General features: G+C 40.2%; 1 pseudogene; it reads left to right on the top strand.

Annotated features, from left to right (window-relative positions):
* Window positions 1-15,760, top strand: part of LOC135543832 (DENN domain-containing protein 1A-like) — a 161,739-nt pseudogene that overhangs the window by 136,221 nt on the left and 9,758 nt on the right.

Genomic DNA, 15,760 nt, shown 5'->3' with positions numbered 1-15,760 from the left:
TGTTCTGTCCCGTTATAGTTGTCCACCCTGTTATACCTTGGTCCACCCTGTTATCTTGGCATCTTTTTCAAATTAATTCAGTTACATTGTCAAATATCAAGAATTTGTGTAATGTATTTTAAAGGGTAAGACACGGCCGACACCAGAGAATTATAAACTTGGATAAAATATAATTGATCTCAATTTAGAAAGATAAGGTGCAAATGAGATGAAGTTCAGTATAAAACCACACATTGTGTACAAAATCTGTTATTTCTTTATAATTTGACCAGAACAAATGAACAGGGTTGACACGGGGACACAATAGCTTTATGAAAACGTAAATATGATTAAAATAGTCCAATGAAAGTAATTAAATACAGTTAAGTACATGTCTGTAACAGGGTGGGCATATCTTATGGCTGACTGAAAATGGGTTTATAATGATCTAACTCTAAGTGCTGGAGCTTGGCCAACATGTTTTTCTAAAAGTCTAATATATATATATATTTTTTTATAGTAAATCACAAAAGGAATACAAATTCTGAAATAAAAATGCAAAATGTTGCGTGTTCCAAATGTTATGTGATATTGACCCTTGTGGCTGTCTGTGTGGCGCGCAACATGACATTAATATTGTCTGTTCAATGTCTCATAAAGCTGTGATTGAGAATAGCCTAGGCCTATAGTCTGACATTTATTCTTTTTGAAAGCAGCAACTTTTGGACACCTCAGGCTATTACAATATTGGGGAAATAGGCTACATTTAAACAATTCTACACGGTTTCTTCACAGGGGAATCCATATTTATGAACAGAACACAAGAATGTTTCTTATGTTTTGCCACAATAAATTCTAAGTTGGGTCCTCAAATATTTTTTTTTGTAGCCATTTTTTAGAACACAAGGCCAGAATATGTGTGCATATACAGTGGTGGAAAAAGTACCCAATTCTCAAACTTGAGTAAAAGTAAAGATGCCTTAATATAAAACGACTCAAGTGAAAGTCACCCAGTAAAATACTACTTGAGTAAAAGTAAAAGTATTTGGTTTTAAATATACTTAAGTATCATAAATACATGTAATTGCTAAAATATACTTAAGTATCATAAATGAATGTATAAATCATTTAAAATTCCTTATATTTAGCAAACCAGACTCCACAATTATTAATTTAAAAAGTATTGATAGCCAGGGGCACACTCCAACAAGACATAATTTACAAAGGAAGCATTTGTGTTTAGTGCATCCGCCAGGTTAGAAAGAGTTGGGATGTTCTCTTGATAAGTATGTGAATTGTCCTGTCCTGCTATTAGGCATATGAAATGTAATGAGTACTTTTAGGTGTCAGGAAAAATGGATGGAGTAAAAAGTACATTATTTTCTTTAGGAATGTAGTGGAGTAAAAGTTGCCAAAAACAAATAGTACTGAAGCTGTACTTTAAAAGTATTTTCACTTAAGTACTTTACACCACTGCACATATGTGACCTGATTCAGGAAACTGTCTGTTTGAACATAAAGCTGTTTGAACATAACATTTTTTGGGCAGGAATGCCTTCTGGAACATGTAAACTTTCATGTGCCTTAATCACAAACGTGTATGCCATCTGTAAATACAAATATAATTTTTTAATTGTGAGCCTAGTTGGTTTAGCCACAGAAAAAGACACCAACCTTCCTGCTAGCCATGATCGACTGAGATGGTGAGTGGGCTGGACATGCCAAGAGATTTGTTTGGATTGGTCTGACATGTAGCATGCTTCTGTGGCTTTTTTCAAAGATACCATGTAGTAGAACTGCATATGTGTTGCTCTCCAATTTCTGGAGGACCGAGTTTTGAAATCAGTGGAATTAGAGTATGATAGCTAAGGATATGGAGAAATTCTGGCGTTTGATTGCAAATATGCAGATAGAGTCGAAAAGAGAACACACAGAAAGAAGGCTATTGTATAAAACACCTGTCTCCGGATTACATCTTCAAACTAAGGGCAACCATGGCATCCATGACAAAGAGGGAGAAGCGTCCATACATGTATAGGTAAGAGAGTCTAGCTAGCTACATTTTCAGATATTACACGTTTCTAATTTTGTCAGTCGTTTTCATTTCACGTGTACTGTTAGTTAGCTAGCTAACGTTAGCTGAATGGCTCGCTAGCTAACGTTACCTGTATGATCTGTGTTATTATTCGTATCTCAGAGCCATTTGCATTGCTAGTTATAGCTTAATTTGAACTAGCTAACATTGGAGCTGGTTGGTTAGCTACCTGCAGACTCATGCAGGGTAGTAACGTTATGAGTTGGGATTATGGTTAATTGTTTAGCTAGTGAGCTAACTACATGTCTAAACAAAATACTCCACTATGCAAGTAACTATTTCAATAGAATGTTTATGATGTCACTGCGACAACTGTCGATAGACGTAGCTGGTAAATTTGCTCTGGCTATCTACTCCGATTTCAGAGCATGCTCGCATGATTGTGCGAGAGTGTAGAATAACCGACGAATTGACAAACCCTGAATATGGCCAGTGCCAGTAAACGTTTGCAAAAAAGCGTATTTAAATTGTTGCCAGAAGCACAGTTGCAGTCACCAATGCTCTGGATAACATAACTGCCTAGCCAGCTCTGCTAGGGCGAGTAAAATGGTCAGAGTGGGCTGTTCTCTCATTTTTGTCTGGAAGTAGCTAGAAATCTATCCAACGTTAGCCAGTTAGCTTGGGTCTTTGACTGCTGTTGGGTCAGTACGCTCGGATCAACCCTACTTTCCAGCCAGAGTGTCCAGTGTGTACTCTGAACGCCCCCGAGAGCAAAACGCTCTGAAATTATGATTTTCCAATCTGACAACCCTCTTTTTACGAACGCCCAGATTAAATTGACAGACACACCCGTAGTATAAGCCAGCCTTTAGTCTTGAAGTCTTTGTTTTTTTAGTGCATCGCCTCACATGTGAATCCTTAAAGAGATGGGTGGGGCTAAAACTTAAAAGGGTGTGAATGATGCTGAATGGGTGTAGACAAAGAAGAGCTCTCCAATAGGTACCAAAAGATTCGAGGGCCAAAAATGAGGTTACAAGTTTATCAACTTTCAAAGCAGAATTACTTTCCCATTTGTCCTCAGCTGTAGTATATGATATACAATTTTCTAGCTCTGAGTCTCTACTTTTATCCAATGTAAAAAAGCACCATTTCAAATTTTGCTACATCAGACCGAAACGAGCCGGTCGGTCACATTATTGGTCATTCAAAGTTTATTTTTACTTGGGAAGTAGGATTACAGTGCGGGACTTAAAAACAAAACACACCTCAAACTTGTATCTTAAACATACCTTTAGAACAATGCATGGAGTTTCCTCATGGAGGAGGATGTCATTCTCCCGAGGAGCATGAGCTGGCCATTAAAGTACTTAATTACTATTTTTTGGAAGGAAAACAATTTTATGCATATAATTTCATTATTTGTAATATTTTACAAATAAAATAAAAACACTGGACAGTTACCTTTTAAATATAAAGGTCTTCTCTCTGCCTCAAGGCAAAATGTGTTGAATTGCAGGATATTAGCTTTAAAGATGCAACAACAACACATTTCTCTGATCCATGGCAAAATGTGTTGAATTGCAGGAAATTCACATGAAAAAAATCCACATTTTGAGGGGAGGGCCTTTGAAATCTTCCTTCCCAGGGCCCGAGGTTTGACAAGCCGCGCTGTCGAAGTCATGGTAAAACTCCTTGTATGCTATTTTTATGCTATTTTTGTTCTGATTGTGAGGGGGCCCCTGGTGAATTTGCTATGACAAAAGGGGTCCTGGTCACAAAATGTTTGAGAACCACTGGTCTAGTTCCTCTCCTGCTGTCTGTTGACTTTCACAGCACTGCCATCTAGAGGTGAAAATAGGCTCTACCACTAAATAACACTACCTTTATTGCATTTACTGTCGTTCTGTTTCCAATTCATCGTATTTGATAAAAGGTTGGGGTTGATGGCAGGATGGATATGGGGGGTGACATCAGCCCTCCTCTTTCTGTTTACCTGTCCTTGTTCTATATATCTTATTTTGTATTGTTGATTTTTTTTACCTAGAACTCTGGGTCTTTCTGTATCTGTGCTATTTTATGTTTATATAATAATTGCATACTTTTCTACAAAGTACCTATACACCGTTCTTGTGTGTGTTCAATAATTTGGGCTCCCGAGTGGCGCAGCAGTCTAAGGCACTGCATCTCAGTGCTTGAGGCATCACTACAAACCCTGGTTCAATTCCAGGCTGTGTCACAACTGAGTCCCATAGGGCAGTGCACAGCTGGCCCAGCATAGTCCGGATTAAGGTTTGACCGGGATAGGCCATCATTGTAAATAAGAATTGGTTCTTAACTGACTTGCCTAGTTTAATTTTAATAAAGGTAAAATAATTATAATATTTGTGCAAGATATCTCTTGATATGTCAAACACACACTTTAGTAATGGTCATTGTAAAAATATGTAGATTGGCAAACCATATCCAGGATGCCACCAGGTCTACTTCCTTCTGATTGTTCCATGTTTTGTGTACCTTCAGGGAAAGCCAATCACGTTCAGTGAGGAGGTCTTCGTGACCCACCGCTCCAGTGCCATGAGACAGTTCCTGCAGAACGCCATCCAGCTGCAGCTCTTCAAACAGGTACACACACATATACATACATGATAACAGGTACACACATATACATACATGATAACAGGTACACACACATATACATACATGATAACAGGTACACACACATATACATGCACGATAACAGGTACACACACACATACATGCACGATAACAGGTACACACACATATACATGCACGATAACAGGTATACACACATATACATACACGATAACAGGTACACACACATATACATACACGATAACAGGTACACACACATATACATACACGATAACAGGTACACACACATATACATACATGATAACAGGTACACACACATATACATACATGATAACAGGTACACACACATATACATACATGATAACAGGTACACATACATATACATGCACGGTAACAGGTACACACACACATACATACACGATAACAGGTACACACACATATACATGCACGATAACAGGTACACACACATATACATGCACGATAACAGGTACACACACATATACATGCACGATAACAGGTACACACACATACACACATGCACGATAACAGGTACACACACACACACATAAACGATAACAGGTACACACACACATACATGCACGATAACAGGTACACACACATGCACGATAACAGGTACACACACACACATGCACGATAACAGGTACACACACACATACATGCACGATAACAGGTACACACACACATACATGCACGATAACAGGTACACACACACATACATGCACGATAACAGGTACACACACACATACATAAACGATAACAGGTACACACACACATACATAAACGATAACAGGTAGACACACACATACATAAACGATAACAGGTACACACACACATACATAAACGATAACAGGTACACACACACACACATGCACGATAACAGGTACACACACACACACATGCACGATAACAGGTACACACACACACACATGCACGATAACAGGTACACACACACACACATGCACGATAACAGGTACACACACACACACATGCACGATAACAGGTACACACACACACACATGCACGATAACAGGTACACACACACACACATGCACGATAACAGGTACACACACACACACATGCACGATAACAGGTACACACACACACACATGCACGATAACAGGTACACACACACACACATGCACGATAACAGGTACACACACATATACATGCACGGTAACAGGTACACACACACATACATACATGATAACAGGTACACACACATATATATATATATATATATATATATATATATATAAACGATAACAGGTACACATACATATACATACATGATAACAGGTACACACACATATACATGCACGATAACAGGTACACACACACACACATGCACGATAACAGGTACACACACACACACATGCACGATAACAGGTACACACACACACACATGCACGATAACAGGTACACACACACACATGACGATAACAGGTACACACACACACACATGCACGATAACAGGTACACACACACACACATGCACGATAACAGGTACACACACACACACACATGCACGATAACAGGTACACACACACACACATGCACGATAACAGGTACACACACACACACACATAAACGATAACAGGTACACACACACACACACATAAACGATAACAGGTACACACACACACACACATAAACGATAACAGGTACACACACACACACACATAAACGATAACAGGTACACACACACACACACATAAACGATAACAGGTACACACACACACACACATAAACGATAACAGGTACACACACACACACACATAAACGATAACAGGTACACACACACACACACATAAACGATAACAGGTACACACACACACACACATAAACGATAACAGGTACACACACACACATACATAAACGATAACAGGTACACACACACACACACATAAACGATAACAGGTACACACACACACATACATAAACGATAACAGGTACACACACACACATACATAAACGATAACAGGTACACACACACACATACATAAACGATAACAGGTACACACACACACATACATAAACGATAACAGGTACACACACACACATACATAAACGATAACAGGTACACACACACACATACATAAACGATAACAGGTACACACACACACATACATAAACGATAACAGGTACACACACACACATACATAAACGATAACAGGTACACACACACACACATACATAAACGATAACAGGTACACACACACACATACATAAACGATAACAGGTACACACACACACATACATAAACGATAACAGGTACACACACACATACATAAACGATAACAGGTACACACACACACATACATAAACGATAACAGGTACACACACACACACATACATAAACGATAACAGGTACACACACACACATACATAAAGGATAACAGGTACACACACACACATACATAAAGGATAACAGGTACACACACACACATACATAAAGGATAACAGGTACACACACACATACATAAAGGATAACAGGTACACACACACACACATACATAAAGGATAACAGGTACACACACACACATACATAAAGGATAACAGGTACACACACACACATACATAAAGGATAACAGGTACACACACACACATACATAAAGGATAACAGGTACACACACACACATACATAAACGATAACAGGTACACACACACACATACATAAACGATAACAGGTACACACACACACATACATAAACGATAACAGGTACACACACACACATACATAAACGATAACAGGTACACACACACACATACATAAACGATAACAGGTACACACACACACATACATAAACGATAACAGGTACACACACACACATACATAAACGATAACAGGTACACACACACACATACATAAACGATAACAGGTACACACACACACATACATAAAGGATAACAGGTACACACACACACATACATAAAGGATAACAGGTACACACACACACATACATAAAGGATAACAGGTACACACACACATACATAAAGGATAACAGGTACACACACACACACATACATAAAGGATAACAGGTACACACACACACATACATAAAGGATAACAGGTACACACACACACATACATAAAGGATAACAGGTACACACACACACATACATAAAGGATAACAGGTACACACACACACATACATAAACGATAACAGGTACACACACACACATACATAAACGATAACAGGTACACACACACACATACATAAACGATAACAGGTACACACACACACATACATAAACGATAACAGGTACACACACACACATACATAAACGATAACAGGTACACACACACACATACATAAACGATAACAGGTACACACACACACATACATAAACGATAACAGGTACACACACACACATACATAAACGATAACAGGTACACACACACACATACATAAACGATAACAGGTACACACACACACAGAGAATCAGTGTGATGCAATAGAATAAGTACATCACATTTGCCTATATTAATCAATGAAAGAAACATTCCGTGTATAACTGGGATAAACCTTTCTCCCTCTCTGTAGTTCATCGATGGCCGCTTGGACCTTCTGAATGCCGGTGAGGGCTTCAGGGATATTTTCGAGGATGAGATCAACATGTTCAGCACACATTGACTACAACCATGTAAAACATTTCTGCTAGGTAATTTCACTTGGTCTCCAAGCACTTTCGTTCATCTTTGGGGAATGGCAGACGTTTGGTGTGCCACCATGCACGCTTACCACAAACCACGGTCGTGTTCAATAGGCAAGAAACTGTAGTCAGCGTCTTGAAACTGAGGCAGGCTACGTCTTGGAACAGCGTCTTGAAACTGGTCCAACAAGAATGCTCATTGACGATCTCCATTTTGAAATGACACATTTTTCAAGCCTACTGACCACAAACCAGTTACTGCAGTTGGGGTGTCAATGGCCCTAATGCTAACCCATGTCCCATGACTAACCTATATAGAATGTCTACTGTGTTAATTCATTGACCTTTCACCACAGGAGGCTGGTGGCACCTTAATTGGGGAGAACAGGCTCGTGGCAATGGCTGGAGCGGAATGAGTGTAATGTATCAAATACAACATGGTTTCCATGTGTTTGATGCGATTCCATTTGCTCCGTTATGGACATTATTTTGAGCTGGTCTCCCCTCATGAGCTGCCTGTGCCTTTCACCCCTGTGACCTCACCTCTGTGTTAACTCCACAGGCAGCGACAACAACTACCACCAGTGGCTATTCACTGTCAAGGTTGGTCTTCAAAGACGAGTGCTCCATTTGAACCCATCTTTCATGCTGTTCAAATTATACATGTTTTCTTTATCACATTCATGCTAATATTTCAAACTTGTTGGATTTTCATCAAACAACCCGTCTCCCTATGAGATGTTGAAACAACTTATTTTTGGTTGTGCTCTCTGGGCTACGACTGTTGTTGAAGTACAACCATGCCGCGAACAATGGTTTTGTCTCCAAAAGAAAGGGGGCGGAGCTATCTTCAAAACAGCGAGGACCAAGGCTAACCCTGCCATGAAAACGGTCTATAAGTTTGTAAGTGTCCTCCTATCATGACTATTACACCATGACACTCCCAAAATATTTCACTACTGTTCACTTAGTCTCATATTGATGCCACTTTAAAGGTAGACTACAAGGTAGACTCTACAAGACTCCCTCTACAAGACTCCCTACATAAACCCGTCTGTTTTTCCTCCAAAGGCTAAAGATCAAGGATGGGGATAAAGGAAGACAAGAGTCGGCTAAAACAAAATGTGCATTGTGTGTTAAATTTGATCGAAATAAAATTGAAATGAGTATTTTGCCCAAATCGCAGGCTGAATAATAACTTTACAGAACACAACTGTCACACACACACATGCACAAGCAGACACGCATGCAAACACACAGGCACACGATGCCAGTCAATTAGCACAATTATTCACTCACTGATGGTTTTTCCTCTCCCACACCAGGCTGTCACTTACTCTTCCCTCCACTGTGTGTTCACCTTTCAAACTAACCCTCTGTTGACCTCTCAACCTGACCCTCTTTCCTCCTCAAATCTCTCACTCTTTTTTTCTCATTTTAATGCTCACTCCAGTACACTCATTCACTCTCTTTTCACGCTCGCTCGCTCACTCACTCACTCAAACTCTTTTTCCATATCTGGCCCTATTCTTTTCCTTAAATCCTTTTTGGCACTTTATTTATTCTATTTTACCCTCCTTTGGCCATCCACTTCCCCCATACCCCTCACCTATGCCCCCCTGGCACTGACCCCCCCCCTCCACTATAGCCCTGTAGGGCCTCCTCCCTCGACCTCCCCCTTTCGCTCCACAGAGACCATCACCACCACTACCTCCTCTGGCCATGCCAACCTCCTCCGTCTTCTTCTTCTCCTCTCCAGGACCTGGCAGAGAATGGCTACTCCTCGACAGCAGACACAGGTGGCACAGGAGCGGGTACCGGGGAGGAAGACACTATGGCCGGGTCGCCCCCTCCACCTGCAGGAAGGACAGTGTCCCCTCCTGGGACGAACGGCAGCCCATCACAGTGCACTTTGGACAGGTGGTCCGAGAGGGACGGGAGGGAGGGAAAGAAGGGGGGGATGAGTTTCTGAGGTCTCTGAGGATGTGATGTCCCCCTTATGCTACTGTGCTGTCTGTTCTATCATTCCATCTCTATCATTCACACTGTGTCACTATCACTCTGTCATTGTCATTTCGTCTCTATCATTCCCTCACTGACACTATCACTCTGTCATTGTCATTCCGTCTCTATCATTCCATCTCTTCTGTTGCACTCATTCCTTGTCATGTTGTTTCACACGCTTTGTCTCCACTCCGCTCTTATCCGTCATTGTCCCTTTCCTTCCTTTGTTCCTGCTTTTCATTTCTGCCTTGCACATGTCTTTGTTCAGTTTATCTAGTATGAAATCACATGGACATTTCTAAAAGTAATAATAATAACATTGCTTCTCAGTTACACCACTCCACTAATTAGTGTCTATCAACCCTCAGCTGGAGTGAAGAAAGCATAATACTATACAGTCGACCTCCAAAACATAAACATTAAAACTATAGAAAAAGACTTAAGACACCCCAAGAGAGGGGGTGAGAGATGAGGCAGGGGGATGAAGGTGGTACAGGGAGAGAGAGAGAAAGGTGGTAGAGAAGAGAAATGGGAGGGAGAGTGATGGAATAGAGAAGTGAGACGATGTCTTACAGCTGTTACTCCCAGGACCATTCATCCATCCACCTCTCATTTCTCTCATTAGAACGCTGAATAATTAGGACACACACACACACACACACACGTCCTCTCTCTCTCTCTCTTATACACACACACACACACACACATACACATCAGGACAACGTTCTGGAAAGACGTTGTGATTGGCGATACATTGGGGATACAGTGTCAATTACCTTATACTCTGTAAGAGGAAGGCCAAGCTACAACTGGTGTCATGAAGGAAGATATTGTGGTGGCTTGTTTGTGTGCATATGATGTGCAGTTGATGTTGTTGTGTACATCATCATTTCCTTCCATTGCTATGTGTGTGTGACCCTTGGGTGTCTCTGGTGCAGCCCCTCCGAGCCCCTCCCCCTCGACCCCATCCTCCCGTGAGTACCTCCCCCTTCTACATCTCATCTCTGGCCTTGGCACCTGAAGTTTGTGGTTAGGAGTGTGTGTGTGTGTGCGTGTGTGCAAGCTCAATGACTGGCATACTGTCTGACTATGCGCTGTGGATATGTCCCATCTTTCAGACTGTTCTCTCAGACATACAAGATGTCCAGGATCACATCACATTGACTGGTGAGACTAATCCACGCACACTCATTATCCTTAAACTTTCTTCTGTTTGACTGTGTGTGTATTACCTCCTTTGAGTGTGTGGATGGGTGTCCACGTATGTTTATACCTGTGTGTGTATTACCTCCTTTGAGTGTGTGGATGGGTGTCCACGTATGTTTATACCTATGTGTGCACGTACGCAAGCGCGCACCTGCGTTACTGCGTGTGGTGGGTTTGCTGTGTCCACCAACCACTGCCACACAGTTTTTTAAACAGTTATTTAACCTCATAGCTGCTGGACAGGGATATTGGACATTTAACCAGGGTTTATTGACTGACACTACTTTATTAACAAAAACGATGGAATTCGTAAGACTTGTTCTGGCACAATACATGTTCAGCGGACCCACTTATCATATGTGGTGCCTTTTTATGTGCGTTTAGAGGCCATTCAATTTCAATTAAGTATTGGTCTACAGAGATCTACAGCCTACAGAGAATAGACCAGAAATAGAAACTGTAATATTACACCTCAGTGGAGTTGAGGAATGTCCTACAGATGCACTGAATAATCTTCACGCAAAACAAAACAAGTTTGAGGAACTTATTTTTGAAAGAATGGGTTTTCATACCTAAAAAATTGGACGGAGGAGAGCAAAGGTTTTCCTAAACATTCAATATAGAAACGCAACCAAATATTTTACAAGCTATGGAGAAATCCTTTTCTCAACAAAGGAGATTTTGAAAGAGGAAGTAAAAACTTTTAACAAAAGTTCCTCCAACCTCACTTGACCATTATTTTTGTGACATCTATCTCCCCAAAAATCATATTAAACTATACTGAACAAAAATAGAAACGCAACATGTAACAATTAAGGATTTTACTGAATTACAGTTCATATAAGGAAATTAGACAATTGAAATACATTCACCTGTGTAATGATCTCTTTCACATGACTGGGAATACAGATATGCATCTATTGGTCACAGATACCTTAAACAAGACCAGTCAGAATCTGGTGTGACCCCCAAAAGCCTCACGCGGTGTGACACATCTCCTTTGCATAGAGTTGATCAGTTTCATAGAGTTGATTATGGCCCGTGGAGTGTGGTCCCACTCCTCTTCAATGGCTGTGCAAAGTTGCTGGATTTTGGTGGGAACTGGGACACGCTGTCGTACACATCGATCCAGAGCATCCCAAACTTGCTCAATGGGTGATATGTCTGGTGAGGTTGCAGTCCATGGAAGAACTGAGACATTTTCAGCTTGAAGGACTGTGTACAGATCCTTGTGACATGCATTTGTCATGTCTTTGGCTATGCTGGCTTAAGTGATATGACATGCTATACTATAAAATAATTTATCTGTAATTAATATTACCTGATTAAGCTAATCAGGTAAATAATTAACTAGAAAGTCAGGGCACCACGAAAGAATGTTTATAGAGCTGTTATCTTCTGAATAAACTCTTAAAAACCTAGTAATCTTTTACCTCAATAGCCGTCAATATTTAATTGTCACTTTATTTAGTCTCATCTAAAAGTTGTAAATCCTTGGTTATCTTCACGAACCCAGGCTAACAAGTGGAATCAGCAATACAAAATGTGGTTTAATTATTTATTTACTAAATATCTAACTAATCACACAGAATGACATATACACAGAATGAATCATACATTGATGCACCTGGTGAACGGAGCTGATATAGCGGCTGGTCTACAGAGAAAAGGGGGGGGGGTGGGTTTGAGTGAAAGAGCGGGAAGACTGAGGAACAAAGGGAGATGCTATGCTATTGTAAATACAGTGTCTTATGCATTCTAAATTACCACCCATTTGGAAAAGGAAAATGCAAAAAATATTTACTCTGATCTGCACTTCGATTGGTTGGTCGTAGATGGGAGGCCGGGTTGTCCTTTGAAGAATGTCTGATGCTAGAATGGATACTTGGTAGTACAGTCATCTTGTGTTAGAACACATACTCTGTCCATCCTCTCCTAGCCCACATCTACAGTTGCTGCGCTAACGTGACTGCTAGGAGGTATCACTTCTTTAGTGAATAAGAGTTCAAAGTTCATACCAAGTTGCCATGCTATATGCTCATGCTATATTCTGGCTGGTATAGTCGAAATGTATGTAGGTCGTCACCTTCCTGCATGTAGGTCGTCACCGTCACATTGAAATCCGATGTCAATTTGGTCTTTGTCATTCCAAGTTCGCACGTCCTTGGAACAGGTTATTATCTGAGCCTTTTAACACCCTTTTAACGTAGGACCTTCGCCCTAACGCTAGCGTCCCACCTGGCCAACATCCAGTGAGATTGCAGAGCGCCAAATTCAAATACAGAAATACTCATTATAAAAATTCAGAAAAGAAACAACTATTTTACATAGGTTTAAAGATGAATTTCTTGTGAATCCATCCATGGTGTCAGATTTCAAAAATGCTTTACGGCGAAAGCATTCCTTACAATTATTTGAGAACATATCATTACAAACAGTAACCAACCAAGTAGATGAGTTACAGAAATAGAGATTAAATTAATCACTTACCTTTGATGATCTTCATATGGTTGCACTCAAAAGACATTCATTTATTCAATAAAAAGTAATCCACAGGCTCAAACGCTATCAAAACAGGCAGACAAAAAAAATCTAAATTGTATCCGTAAAGTTCATAGAGACATGTCATACGATGTTTATATTCAATCCTCAGATTGTTTTTTAAGCCTAAATAATCAATAATATTTCAACCGGACAATAACTGTGTAAATATAAAAGGTAAACAAGAAAGGCACTCTCTCGGGCGCACATGAAAAAGCTCTGTGACATGGCAGGGTGCACTCATTCAGACTGCTCTTACTCCCTCATTTTTTAGAATACAAGCCTGAAACAATTTACAAAGACTGTTGACATCTAGTGGAAGGCATAGGAACTGCAAATTGAGTCCTAATTCAATGGATACTGTAATGGCATTGAATAGAAAACTACAACAACAAAAGATTCCTACTTCCTGAATGGATTTTTTCAGGTTTTCGCCTGCCAAATCAGTTCTCTTATAGTCACAGACATTATTTTAACAGTTTAGGAAACTTTAGAGTGTTTTCTATACAGATCTACTAATTATATGCATATCCTATCTTCTGGGCCTGAGTAGAAGGCAGTTTAATTTGGTCATGCTTTTCATTCAAAATGCTGCCCCCTACCCTAGAGAAGTTAAGGACGACAAAGTCAAGGTATTGGAGTGGCCATCACAAAGCCCTGACCTCAATCCCCCCCCCCAAAAAAAAGCATGTGCTAGCAAGGAGACCTACAAAACTGACTCAGTTACACCAGTTCTGTCAGGAGGAATGGGCCAGAATACACCCAACTTATTGTGGGAAGCTTGTAGAAGGCTACCCGAAACATTTGACCCAAGTTAAGCAATTTAAAGGCAATGCTACCAAATACTAATTAAGTGTATGTAAACTTCTGACCCACTGGGAATGTGATGAAAGAAATAAAAACTGAAATAAATAATTCTCTATACAATTATTCTGACATTTCACATTCTTAAAATAAAGTGGTGATCCTCACTGACCTAAGACAGGGAATTTTTACTAGGATTAAATGTCAGGAATTGTGAAAAACCAGCTGTGTCGATGGCTCCCAGTGGGGTGATGAGAGTAGCGTTATACGATGTTTTGAAAAGAGTAGTAGAATATTCCCACTTAAGTTCACTTTTCTAGATACTTTACTTAAGACAGCTAATCATCCATACCAGTGATTGTCCCTGAGTTGACTTTATCGTCTCTACCTTGTGTTGAGATTCAGAGTTCGAACCACTTTAAACGTGAGCTGCAGCTCTACGTCTCCCTGGTCTGGTATGTTAACCTCTTGAAACTCCCCATCCCGGATCCGGGATTGTGACTAAGCCTCAGGCTCATTAGCATAACGCAACGTTAACGATTTCTGAAAATCGCAAATAAAATTAAAATAATGCGTTTGCTCTCAAGCTTAGCCTTTTCTTAACAACACTGTCATCTCAGATTTTCAAAATATGCTTTTGAACCATAGAAATTGACTAATTTGTGTAAGAGTATGCAAAGCTAGCATAGCATTTTGTGTAGCATGTAGCACGCAACATTTTCACAAAAGCCAGATAACCAAATAAATAAAATCATTTACCTTTGAAGAGCTTCTGATGTTTTCAATGAGGAGACTCCCAGCCACATACCAGATGCGCAGTGTTTCCTGAAAGCGTCTGTGTGTAGGAGAAATCGTTCCATTTTCTACATTGCGCCTGGCTACCGAAACGAACCGAAAATGCAG

Source organism: Oncorhynchus masou, chromosome 8 (assembly GCF_036934945.1).
Source record: "Oncorhynchus masou masou isolate Uvic2021 chromosome 8, UVic_Omas_1.1, whole genome shotgun sequence".
Lineage (NCBI taxonomy): Eukaryota > Metazoa > Chordata > Actinopteri > Salmoniformes > Salmonidae > Oncorhynchus > Oncorhynchus masou.
The sequence above is the reverse complement of the archived record's forward strand: the minus strand, read 5'-3'. Positions and strand labels throughout refer to the sequence as shown.